Raw genomic sequence first — 12,626 nt, 5'->3', positions numbered from 1 at the left:
GAGGAAGAGGCAGTGATTCCCACTGAGGAAGACCTCAATGGACGCCCACTGACCTCCATGGAGCTCCCTAATGAGGAACCATGGGAATCTGAGGCTCACACTGAGACCATAGAGATTCCGTTAAATTTACTTTTACCATTCATGAGCTCTGATGAGTACTCTTCCTCTGAAGAGGATGAAGATGTCACTGAAAAGCAAGTTGCTAAGTACCTTGGAGCAATCATGAAGCTAAATGCCAAGCTATTTGGTAATGAGACTTGGGAGAATGAACCTCCATTGCTCATCAAAGAATTGGATGACTTGACTAGGCAGAGATTATCTCAAAAGAGACAGGACCCTGGAAAGTTCTCAATCCCTTGTACCATAGGCACCATGACCTTTGAGAAGGCTCTGTGTGACCTAGGGTCAAGCATAAACCTTATGCCTCTCTCTGTAATGGAGAAGCTAGGGATCATTGAGGTACAAGCTGCAAGAATCTCACTAGAGATGGCAGACAATTCAAAGAAACAGGCTTATGGACTTGTAGAGGATGTCTTGGTAAAGGTTGAAGACCATTACATCCCTGCTGATTTCATAATCCTAGAAACTGGGAAGTGTATGGATGAATCCATCATCCTTGGCAGACCCTTCCTAGCCACAACAAAGACTGTGATTGATGTTGACAGAGGAGAATTAATCATTCAAGTGAATGAAGACTCCCTTGTGTTTAAAGCTCAAGGATATCCCTCTGTAACCATGGAGAGGAAGCATGAAGAGCTTCTCTCAATACAGAGTCAAACAGAGCCCCCACAGTCAAACTCTAAGTTTGGTGTTGGGAGGCCACAACCAAACTCTAAGTTTGGTGTTGAACCCCCACATTCAAACTCTAAGTTTGGTGTTGGAAGGTTCCAACATTGCTCTGAACATCTGTGAGGCTCCATGAGAGCCACTGTCAAGCTATTGACATTAAAAAAGCGCTTGTTGGGAGGCAACCCAATTTTTACTTATCTATGTTAAATTTCTATTTTCCTTTGTTATTTTATGTAGGTTGATGATCATGTGAAGTCACAAAAATAATTGAAAAAGCAAAAACAAAGTGAAAAGTAGAATGAAAAACAGAACACCCTGTAGGAGATAGTTACTGGCGTTTAAATGCCAATAAAGGTAGCAGAATGGGCGTTAAACGCCCAGTCTGGCACCATTTTGGGCGTTTAACGCCAGAAAGGGCACCAGACTGGCGTTTAACGCCAGGAATAGGCAAGAAGCTGGCGTTAAACGCTAGAAATGGGCAGCAGCCTGGCGTTTAACGCCAGGATTGGCAGAAAGGGGCGTTTTGCACGCCACTTGGTGCAGGGATGAGATATCCTTGACACCTCAGGATCTGTGGACCCCACAGGATCCCCACCTACCCCACCACTTTCTCTCTTCTTCACCCATTCACCAATCACCTCAATACCTCTTCCCCAAAAACCCCTCACCTATCAAATCCCACCATTCTCTTCACCACTCGCATCCATCCTACATAAAACCCCACCTACCTCACCATCCAAATTCAAACCACTTTTCCTCCCAAACCCACCCTCTATAGCGGAACCATACACACCCCTTTCACCTCTATATAAACCCATTTTCACTACTTCATTTTCACACAATCTAAACACCACTTCTCCCCCTTGGCCGAAACACAAAGCCCACTCCATCTCCTCTATTTCTTCTTTTTCTACTCTCTTCTTTCTTCTTTTGCTCGAGGATGAGCAATCTTCTAAGTTTGGTGTGGTAAAAGCTAAAGCTTTTTGTTTTTCCATAACCATTTATGGCACCAAAGGCCGGAGAAACCTCTAGAAAGAGGAAAGGGAAGGCAAAAGCTTCCACCTCCGAGTCATGGGAGATGGAGAGATTCCTCTCAAGGATGCATCAAGACCACTTCTATGAAGTTGTGGCCAAGAAGAAGGTGATCCCCGAGGTCCCTTTTAAGCTCTAACAGGACGAATATCCGGAGATCCGATATGAGATCCGAAGAAGAGGTTGGGAAGTTCTCACCAATCCCATTTAACAAGTCAGAATCTTAATGGTTCAAGAGTTCTATGCCAATGCATGGATCACCAAGAACCATGATCAAAGTGTGAACCCGGACCCCAAGAATTGGCTTACAATGGTCCGAGGGAAATACTTGGATTTTAGTCCGGAAAATGTAAGGTTGGCATTCAACTTGCCCATGATGCAAGGAGATGCACACCCCTATACTAGAAGGGTCAACTTTGATAAAATGTTGGACCAAGTCCTCATGGACATCTGTGAAGAGGGCGCCCAATGGAAGAGAGATTCAAGAGGGAAGCCGGTTCAACTAAGAAGGCATGACCTCAAGCCCGTGGCTAGGGGATGGTTGGAGTTCATCCAACGCTCAATCAGTCCCATTAGCAACCGGTCCAAAGCTACTATAGACCGGGCTATCATGATACATAGCATCATGATTGGAGAGGAAGTGGAAGTTCATGAGGTTATATCCCAAGAACTCTACAAGGTGGCGGACAAGTCCTCTCCTTTGGCAAAGTTAGCCTTCCCTCATCTCATTTGTCACCTTTGCAATTCGGTTGGAATTGACATAGAGGGAGACATTCTCATTGATGAGGACAAACCCATCACTAAGAAAAGGATGGAGAAAACAAGAGAACCTCATCAAGAGAATGAGGAAATTCCTCATCATGAAATCCCTGAGATACCTCAAGGGATGCAATTTCCTCCACAAAACTATTGGGAGCAAATCAACACCTCCCTAGGAGAATTAAGTTCCAACATGGGACAACTAAGGGTGGAGCACCAAGAGCATTCCATCCTCCTCCATGAAATTAGAGAAGACCAAAGAACCATGAGAGAGGAGCAACAAAGGCAAGGAAGAGACATTGAGGAGCTCAAGCACTCCATAAGATCTTCAAGAGGAAGAACAAGCCGCCATCACTAAGGTAGACCCGTTCTTTAACTTCCTTGTTCTTTATTTTCCTGTTTTTCGAAAATTATGCTTTATGTTTATCTATGTTTGTGTCTTTATTACATGATCATTAGTGTCTATGCCTTAAAGCTATGAAAATGAATCCATCACCTTTCTTAAATGAAAAATGTTTTTAATTGAAAAAGAAAAAGAAGTGCATGAATTTCAAATTTTAAAACAGTTTAATTATTTTGATGTGGTGGCAATACTATTGTTTTTCTGAATGAATGCTTGAACAATGCATATTTTTGAATTTGATTGTTTATGAATGTTAAAATTGTTGGCTCTTGAAAGAATGATGGGAAAAGGAGAAATGTTATCTGATGATCTGAAAAATCATAAAATTGATTCTTGAAGCAAGAAAAGCAGTGAAAAACTTGCAAAAAAAAAGAGAAAAGAAAAAGAAAGAAAAAGAAAAGCAAGCAGAAAAAGCCAATACCCCTTTAAACCAAAAGGCAAGGGTGATAAAAAGGATCCAAGGCTTTGAGTATCAGTGGATAGGAGGGCCCACAGGAATAAAATCTTGGCCTAAGCGGCTAAACCAAGCTGTCCCTAACCATGTGCTTGTGGCGTGATGGTGTCAAGTAAAAACTTGAGACTGAGCGGTTAAAGTCGAGGTCCAAAGCAAAAAGAAGAGTGTGCTTAAGAACCCTGGACACCTCTAATTGGGGACTCTAGCAAAGCTGAGTCACAAACTGAAAAGGTTCACCCAGTTATGTGTCCGTGGCATTTATGTATCCGGTGGTAATACTGGAAAACAAAGTGCTTAGAGCCACGGCCAAGACTCATAAAGTAGCTGTGTTCAAGAATCAACATACTTAACTAGGAGAATCAATAACACTATCTGGATTCTGAGTTCCTATAGATGCCAATCATTCTGAACTTCAAGGGATAAAGTGAGATGCCAAAACTGTTCAGAAACAAAAAGCCAAAAGCCCCGCTCATCTAATTAATACTAATCTTCATAGATGTTTTTGGAATTCATTGTATATTCTCTTCTTTTTATCCTATTTGATTTTCAGTTGCTTGGAGACAAGCAACAATTTAAGTTTGGTGTTGTGATGAGCGGATAATTTATACGCTTTTTGGCATTGTTTTTAGTATGTTTTTAGTATATTTTAATTAGTTTTTATTATATTTTTATTAGTTTTTATTTAAAAATCACATTTCTGGACTTTACTATGAGTTTGTGTATTTTTCTGTGATTTCAGGTATTTTCTGGCTGAAATTGAGAGACCTGAGCAAAAATCTGATTCAGAGGCTGAAAAAGGACTGCAGATGCTGTTGGATTCTGACCTCCTTGCACTGAAAGTGGATTTTCTGGAGCTACAGAAGCCCAATTGGCGCGCTCTTAATTGCGTTAGAAAGTAGACATTCTGGGCTTTCCAGCAATATATAATAGTCTATACTTTTCCCAAGATTTGATGGTCCAAACAGGCGTTCCAAGTCAGCTCAAGAATTCTGGCGTTTAACTCCAAAACTGGCACAAAAGCTGGAGTTAAACGCCCAAACTGGCACAAAAGCTGGCGTTTAACTCCAAGAAAAGTCTCTACACATGGAAGCTTCAATGCTCAGCCCAAGCACACACCAAGTGGGCCTAGAAGAAGATTTCTGCATTAATTACTGATTTCTGTAACCCTAGGCTACTAGTTTTCTATAAATAGGACCTTTTGCTATTGTATTTTTCATCTTGGGACGTTTAGTCCTTAGACCTTTGAGGCTGGCCATTCGGCCATGCTTACACTATTTGTTCTTATGTATTTTCAATGGTGGAGTTTCTACACACCATAGATTAAGGTGTGGAGCTCTGCTGTTCTTCATGAATTAATACAAAATACTATTGTTTTTCTATTCAACTCAAGTCTATTTCTTCTCCAAGATATTCATTCGTTCTTCAACTTGATGAATGTGATGATCCGTGACACTCATCATTATTCTCACCTATGAACATGTGCCTGACAACCACCTATGTTCTACTAGCAATGGCTTGAATGCGTATCTCTTGGGTTTCTAATCGAAGATTGGAACCTTCGTGGTATAAGCTAGAATTATTGGCGGCCATTCCTGAGATTCGGAACGTCTAAACCTTGTCTGTGGTATTCCGAGTAGGATCTGGGAAGGGATGACTGTGACGAGCTTCAAACTCGCGATTGTGGGGCGTGTGACAGACGCAAAAGGATCAATGTATCCTATTCCGACATGATCGAGAACCGACAGCTGATTAGCCGATGTTGTGACAGAGCATTAGAACCATTTTCACTGAGAGGACGGGATGTAGCCATTGACAATGGTGATGCCCAACATAAAGCTTGCCATGGAAAGGAGTATGAATGATTGGAAGAAGGCAATAGGAAAGCAGAGATTCAAGGGGAACAAAGCATCTTCATACGCTTATCTGAAATCCACCAATGAATTACATAAGTATCTCTATCTTTATTTTATATTTTATTCATCTTTTAATTATCAATCCTCCATCACCATTTGAATCTGCCTGACTGAGATTTACAAGATGACCATAGCTTGCTTCAAGCCGACAGTCTCCGTGGGATCGACCCTTACTCACGTAAGGTTTATTACTTGGACGACCCATTGCACTTGCTGGTTAGTTGTCCGGAATTGTGACAAAGTGTGATTCACGTTTGAGAGCTCCAAGTCTTTGGCACCATTGTTGATGATCACAATTTCGTGCACCAAATACCTTGTGTTTAAAACTCAAGGATCTCCTTCTGTAACCATGGAGAGGAAGTATGAAAAGCTTCTCTCTCTGCAAAGTCAACCAAAGCCCCCACAGTCAAACTCTAAGTTTGGTGTTGAACCCCATAACCAAACTCTAAGTTTGGTGTTGGGAGGTCCCAACCTTGCACTGATTATCTGTGAGGCTCCATGAGAGCTCACTGTCAAGCTATTGACATTAAAGAAGCGCTTGTTGGGAGGCAACCCAATGTTATTTAATCATTTTTATTTTATTTTCTCTTTGTAATTTCATGTTTTATTAGGTTGATTATCATGTGGAGTCACAAAAACTACTGAAAAATTGAAAACAGAATGAAAAACAGCATTGAAAATAGCACACCCTAGAGGAAGGGCTTACTGGCATTTAAACGCCAGTAAGGAGCATCTCGCTGGCGTTTAACGCCAGAACAGAGCATGAAACTGGCGTTAAACGCCAGAAATAAGCAGCAGTCTGGCATTTAAACGCCAGGATTGCACCCAGAGGAAAGCTGGCGTTAAACGCCAGAAACAAGCATCAGACTAGCGTTTAACGCCAGAAACATGCACCATTCTGGCGTTCAATGCCAGAAACATGCTATAGAATGGCGTTGAACACCCAAAACAAGCAAGGAAGTGGCGTTTAACGCCAGAAACATGCTGCAGTCTGGCGTTAAACGCCAGGATTGCATATATAGGGCGTTTTACATGTCTAAAAGGTGCAGGGATGAGAAATCCTCAAACACCTCAGGATCTGTGGACCCCACAGGATTCCCTCAGGATATGTGGACCCCACAGGATCCCCACCTACTTCTTCTCTCCTCTTCACACCTTTCCATAACTCTCTTCCCCAAATACCCCTCACCAATCAACTCAATCACTCTTCCCCATCAACTCTTCACCAATCACATTCATCCTCTCTTCCCCAAAAACCCCACCTACCTTTAAATTCAAAATAATTTCCCTCCCAAACCCAACCCTAAATGGCCGACCCTAAACCCCTCCCCACTCCTATATAAAATCCTCATTCCCTCTTCATTTTCACACAACAAAACCCTCTCTTCTTTCCCTTGGCCGAAACCATCTCTCTCTCCCCCTTCTCCATTTTTTCTTCTTCTTCTACTTCTTTCTTTCCTCTTTTGCTCGGGACGAGCAACCATTTTAAGTTTGGTGGGGTAAAAGCATAGCTTTTTATTTTTTCATAACAATTCATGGCACCTAAGGCCAGAGAAACCTCTAGAAAGAGGAAAGGGAAGGCAATTGCTTCCACCTCTGAGTCATGGAAGATGGAGAGATTCATCTCTAAGGTCCATCAAGACCACTTCTATAAAGTTGTGGCCAAGAAGAAAGTGATCCCTGAGGTTCCTTTCAAGCTCAAAAGGAATGAGTATCCGGAGATCCGACTTGAGATTCAAAGAAGAGGTTAGGAAGTTCTCACCAACCCCATTCAACAAGTCGGGATCCTAATGGTTCAAGAGTTCTATGCAAACACATGGATCACAAGGAACCATGATCAAAGTGTGAACCCAAATCCAAAGCATTGGCTTACTATGGTTCAGGGAAAATACTTAGATTTCAGTCCGGAAAATGTAAGGCTGGCGTTCAACTTGCCAATGATGGAAGAAAACGCACGTCCCTACACAAGAAGGGTCAACTTTGATCAAAGGTTGGACCAAGTCCTCATAGACATATGTGAGGAAGGAGCTCAACGGAAAATTGACTCAAGAGGCAAGCCGGTTCCACTAAGAAGGCATGACCTCAAACCAGTGGCTAGGGGATGGCTAGAGTTCATTCAACGCTCAATCATTCCTACTAGTAACCGGTCTGAAGTTACTATAGACCGGGCCATCGATCCATAGTATCATGATTGGAGAGGAGGTGGAAGTTCATGAGATTATACCTCAAGAACTTTACAAGGTAGCTGACAAGTCCTCCACTTGGGCAAGGTTAGCCTTTCCTCACCTCATATGCCACCTCTGCAATTCAGTTGGAATTGACATAGAGGGAGATATCCTCATTGAAGAGGATAAGCCCATCACTAGGAAAAGGATGGAGCAAACAAGAGATCATGGACCTCAACATGAGCATGAGGAAATTTCTCACCATGAAATCCCTGAGATGCCTCAGGGGATGCACTTTCCTCCACAGAATTATTGGGAACAAATCAACACTTCTCTAGGAGAATTAAGTTCCAATATGGGACAACTAAAGGTGGAGCACCAAGAGCACTCCATCATCCTCCATGAAATTAGAGAAGATCAAAGAGCTATGAGGGAGGAGCAAGAAAGACAAGGAAGAGACATAGAGGAGCTCAAGAGCACCATTGGTTCTTCAAGAAGAGGAAGACGCCACCCTCACTAAGGTGGACTCATTCCTTAATCTCCTTGTTTATTTATTTTCCTATTTTTTGATTTTTGAGCTTTATGTTTTATTTATGTTTGTGTCTTTACTATATGATCATTAGTGTCTAAGTGTCTATGCCTTAAAGTTATGAATATGAATCAATCACCTCTCTTAAATGAAAACTGTTTTAATTACAAAAGAACAAGAAGTACATGGTTTCAAATTCATCCTTGAAACTAGTTTAATTATTTTGATGTGGTGACAATACTTTTTGTTTTCTGAATGAATGCTTGAACAGTGCATATGTCTTTTGAAGTTGATGTTTAATGAATGTTAAATATGTTGGCTCTTGAAGAATAAGGAAAAAGGAGAAATGTTATTTGATAATCTGAAAAATCATAAAAATGATTCTTGAAGCAAGAAAAAGCAGTGAATACAAAAGCTTGCAGAAAAAAATGGCAAAAAAAAAATAGAAAAAGAAAAAGCAAGCAGAAAAAGCCAAAAGCTCTATAAACCGAAAGGCAAGAGCAAAAAGCCAATAGCCCTTAAAATCAAAAGGCAAGGGTAAATAAAAAGGATCCAAGGCTTTGGGCATCAATGGATAGGAGGGCCTAAAGGAATAAAATCCTGGCCTAAGCGAACCAAGCTGTCCCTAGCCATGTGCTTGTGGCGTGAAGGTGTCAAGTGAAAACTTGAGACTGAGCGGTTAAAGTCAAGGTCCAAAGCAAAAGAAGAGTGTGTTTAAGAACCCTGGACACCTCTAATTGGGGACTTTAGCAAAGCTGAGTCACAATCTGAAAAGGTTCACCCAGTTATGTGTCTGTTGCATTTATGTATCCGGTGGTAATATTGGAAAACAAAGTGCTTAGGGCCACGGCCAAGACTCATAAAGTAGCTGTGTTCAAGAATCAACATACTGAACAAGGAGAATCAATAACACTATCTGAATTCTAAGTTCCTATAGATGCCAATCATTCTGAACTTCAATGGATAAAGTGAGATGCCAAAACTATTCAAGAGGCAAAAACCTACAAGTCCCGCTCATCTGATTGGAGCTAAGTTTCATTGATATTTTGGAATTTGTAGTATATTCTCTTCTTTTTATCCTATTTGATTTTCAGTTGCTTGGGGACAAGCAACAATTTAAGTTTGGTGTTGTGATGAGCGGATAATTTATACGCTTTTTGGCATTATTTTTACATAGTTTTTAGCATGATTTAGTTAAATTTTAGTATATTTTTATTAGTTTTTAAATAAATATCATATTTCTAGACTTTACTATGAGTTTGTGTGTTTTTCTGTGATTTCAGGTAATTTCTGGCTGAAATTGAGGGACCTGAGCAAAAATCTTATTCAGGTTGAAGAAGGACTGCAGATGCTGTTGGATTCTGACCTCCCTGCACTCAAAGTGGATTTTTTGGAGCTACAGAACTCCAAATAGCGCGCTCTCAATTGAGTTGGAAATTAGACATCCAGGGCTTTTCAGAAATATATAATAGTTCATTCTTTGAATAAGGATAGATGACGTAAACTGGCGTTCAACGCCAGTTCCATGCTGCATTCTGGAGTCAAACGCCAGAAACAGGCTGCAAAGTGGAGTTAAACGCCAGAAACAGGTTAAAACTGGCGTTCAACTCCAAGAGAAGCTTCTACACGTGTAAAGCTCAATGCTCAGCCCAAGCACACACCAAGTGAGCCCCAGAAGTGGATTTCTGCATCATTTACTTATCTCTGTAAATCCTAGTAACTAATTTAGTATAAATAGGACTTTTTACTATTGTATTTACATCTTTAGTTTCATCTTTAGATCACGTTTGGGGGCTGGCCATTCGGCCATGCCTGAACATTTATCACTTGTGTATTTTCAACGGTAGAGTTTCTACACACCATAGATTAAGGTGTGGAGCTCTGCTGTTCCTCAAAGATTAATGCAAAGTACTACTGTTTTTCTATTCAATTCAACTTATTCCGCTTCTAAGATATTCGTTCGCACTTCAATATGATGGATGTGATGTTCGTGGCAGTCATCATCATTCTCAACTTATGAACGCGTGCCTGACAACCACTTCTGTTCTACCTTAGATTGAATGGATATCTCTTGGATATCTAATACAGGGGACCGAGTCTGAGTTATTAGTGTCTTCGTGGTATAAGTTAGAACCCATGGAGGCCATTCTTGAGAATCCGGAAAGTCTAAACCTTGTCTGTGGTATTTCGAGTAGGATTCAGGGATTGAATGACTGTGACGAGCTTCAAACTCGCGAGTGCTGGGTGTAGTGACAGACGCAAAAGGATCAATGGATCCTATTCCAGTATGATCGAGAACTGACAGATGATTAGCCATGCAGTGACAGCGCATTGGACCATTTTCACTGAGAGGACAGGTGGCCATTGACAATGGTGATGCCTAACATATAGCTTGCCATGGAAAGGAGTAGGAAGGATTGGATGAAGACAGTAGGAAAGCAGAGGTTCAGAGGGACGAAAGCATCTCTATACGCTTATCTGAAATTCTCACCAATGAATTACATAAGTACCACTATCCTATTTTATATTTTATTTATCTTTTACTTATCAATTCATAAAATCAGTTGAATCCGCCTGACTGAGATTTACAAGGTGACCATAGCTTGCTTCAAGCCGACAATCTCTGTGGGATCGACCCTTACTCACGTAAGGTTTATTACTTGGACGACCCAGTGCACTTGCTGGTTAGTTTTACGAAGTTGTGAAACAGAATTAAGAACATGAACGTGCGTATTGAGTTTTTAGCGCCGTTACCAAGGAAGGAATGATTACGATTTCGCACACCAAAGACCCAAACTTAGTCATCTTCAATTTTCTGCAAATCTGTGATACGATGAAGATCAATGGAGTTCATCCTGATGTCTATAGGTTGTTGCTCTTTCCGTTTGCTATACGGGACAGAGCCAATCAGTGGCTTGACACACAACACAAGGAGAGCTTGGATATTTGGGACAAGTTAGTCAATAGATTTTTGACCAAATTCTTTCCACCTCAGAAGCTAACTAAGCTGAGAACTGATGTTCAGACTTTTAGGCAGAAAGAGAGTGAATCTCTCTATGATTCATTTCAATTACAATGATTTCAACATTACAAAGCAACAAAGTGTCATTATTAAACTCTTAAACTTTGTACTGTCTACCTGCTTAACTAAATAAAATATATTCAAAGCCAGATTAACCCAATTAACATACAAATGAAAATCAAAAGTAATTCAACCCTCTTAAGGTGCTCCTTTATTTCATTTACCACAAATAGCACCATCATCATCCTATTAATTTCTAAGCCATTTCCACACTTGACATTGATTCTATTTTTCTTCTTTGATTCTAGATTGTCCACCATGTTACCATTCTCCGAAGATACTTCTTCTTTCACACATTGCTCTTGTATTTTATCTAACCATTGAAAATACCCACACCGCATTTGGGTGTTCTAGCACGAAATAAGAAATTCACGGATTAGAGAAAGATTGAACACCAAAATTGAATAATAAGAGAAGACGGAACAAGGAGAGCTAGTGGATTACTTCATTACATATCCATAAACATTCCAATCTTATCTTTCACATAGGACATCGTAGAAACCATCTATCAGGATTGCTAGTTGTCTTCGACTTCAACAGAACCACTGAAAGAGGACAAAAGCATGTTTCGTCTAGGTTTTGCTCACAATATTTGAACCACCATCCACTTCGAAAGCTTGTATTGATGGATTCTTTCTCCCTGTCATAGATTTTTCACGAGCCTTAGTTGTATGCATCTTCCAATTTTGCAATTTGAAAAATTCGTGATAAAAAAATAGCAATTTAGGACTTAGGGCAAATCCAATTGATTTAGAGAACTTTCAAGTAGGATAATGATTTATTAATTACAAATTTCAACTCAAAACAAACTTGTCTTGTTAGTAAAAACCGGTGGCTAGCTCAGCATTGGTGGAGATGTGCTCCAGCGAGCACGAGGACACACTTGTCAAATTTTAAAATCATTTAAGATACTATTTTGTCAATAACAAAAGTCAAGTATCATTTTATCAATGCCAAAATCTTTCGGGTACTGATTGATATTTACCTAATTTATTAATTAATGAGTGAATACACATCCTAACTCCTGATAATTTCTTTGAAGGACTACAAGACTCTCCATAAAAAATGCCCATTCTAGCGCTTGATATTAGCCCCTCTGTCAATGATCTCTCTCTAAAATATACTTATATGACACGTTGGTCGCTAATATATCTTCTATTTAATTTTTATAAATAAAAATAATTTAAAAATAATTAATATTTTTTAGTTTTACACAATAAATTTAGTTAATGTATTAAAAATAATAAAAAATAAAAAATAAAACTAAACGATTTTGACAATTATTTTTAAAAAGCAACAAGACTCCTAATAAAAGAATTTGTCAATCTTAATTAATTTTTAATGGATAAATCAATAGTTTAACATCTTATATAAATTTATTTTATTAATATACAGAAAAATTATTAGTAAAAAATTAATCAATTTCATAAAAAATAAAAATTAACCACTAAAAATAATATTTTTTTTTTCTGAGAATCTAATTATCTTTCTAAAGAATTG

The sequence above is a fragment of the Arachis hypogaea genome, chromosome 15 (genome assembly GCF_003086295.3).
Source record: "Arachis hypogaea cultivar Tifrunner chromosome 15, arahy.Tifrunner.gnm2.J5K5, whole genome shotgun sequence".
NCBI classification, from domain to species: Eukaryota; Viridiplantae; Streptophyta; class Magnoliopsida; order Fabales; family Fabaceae; genus Arachis; species Arachis hypogaea.
Note: the sequence above shows the minus strand (reverse complement) of the source record.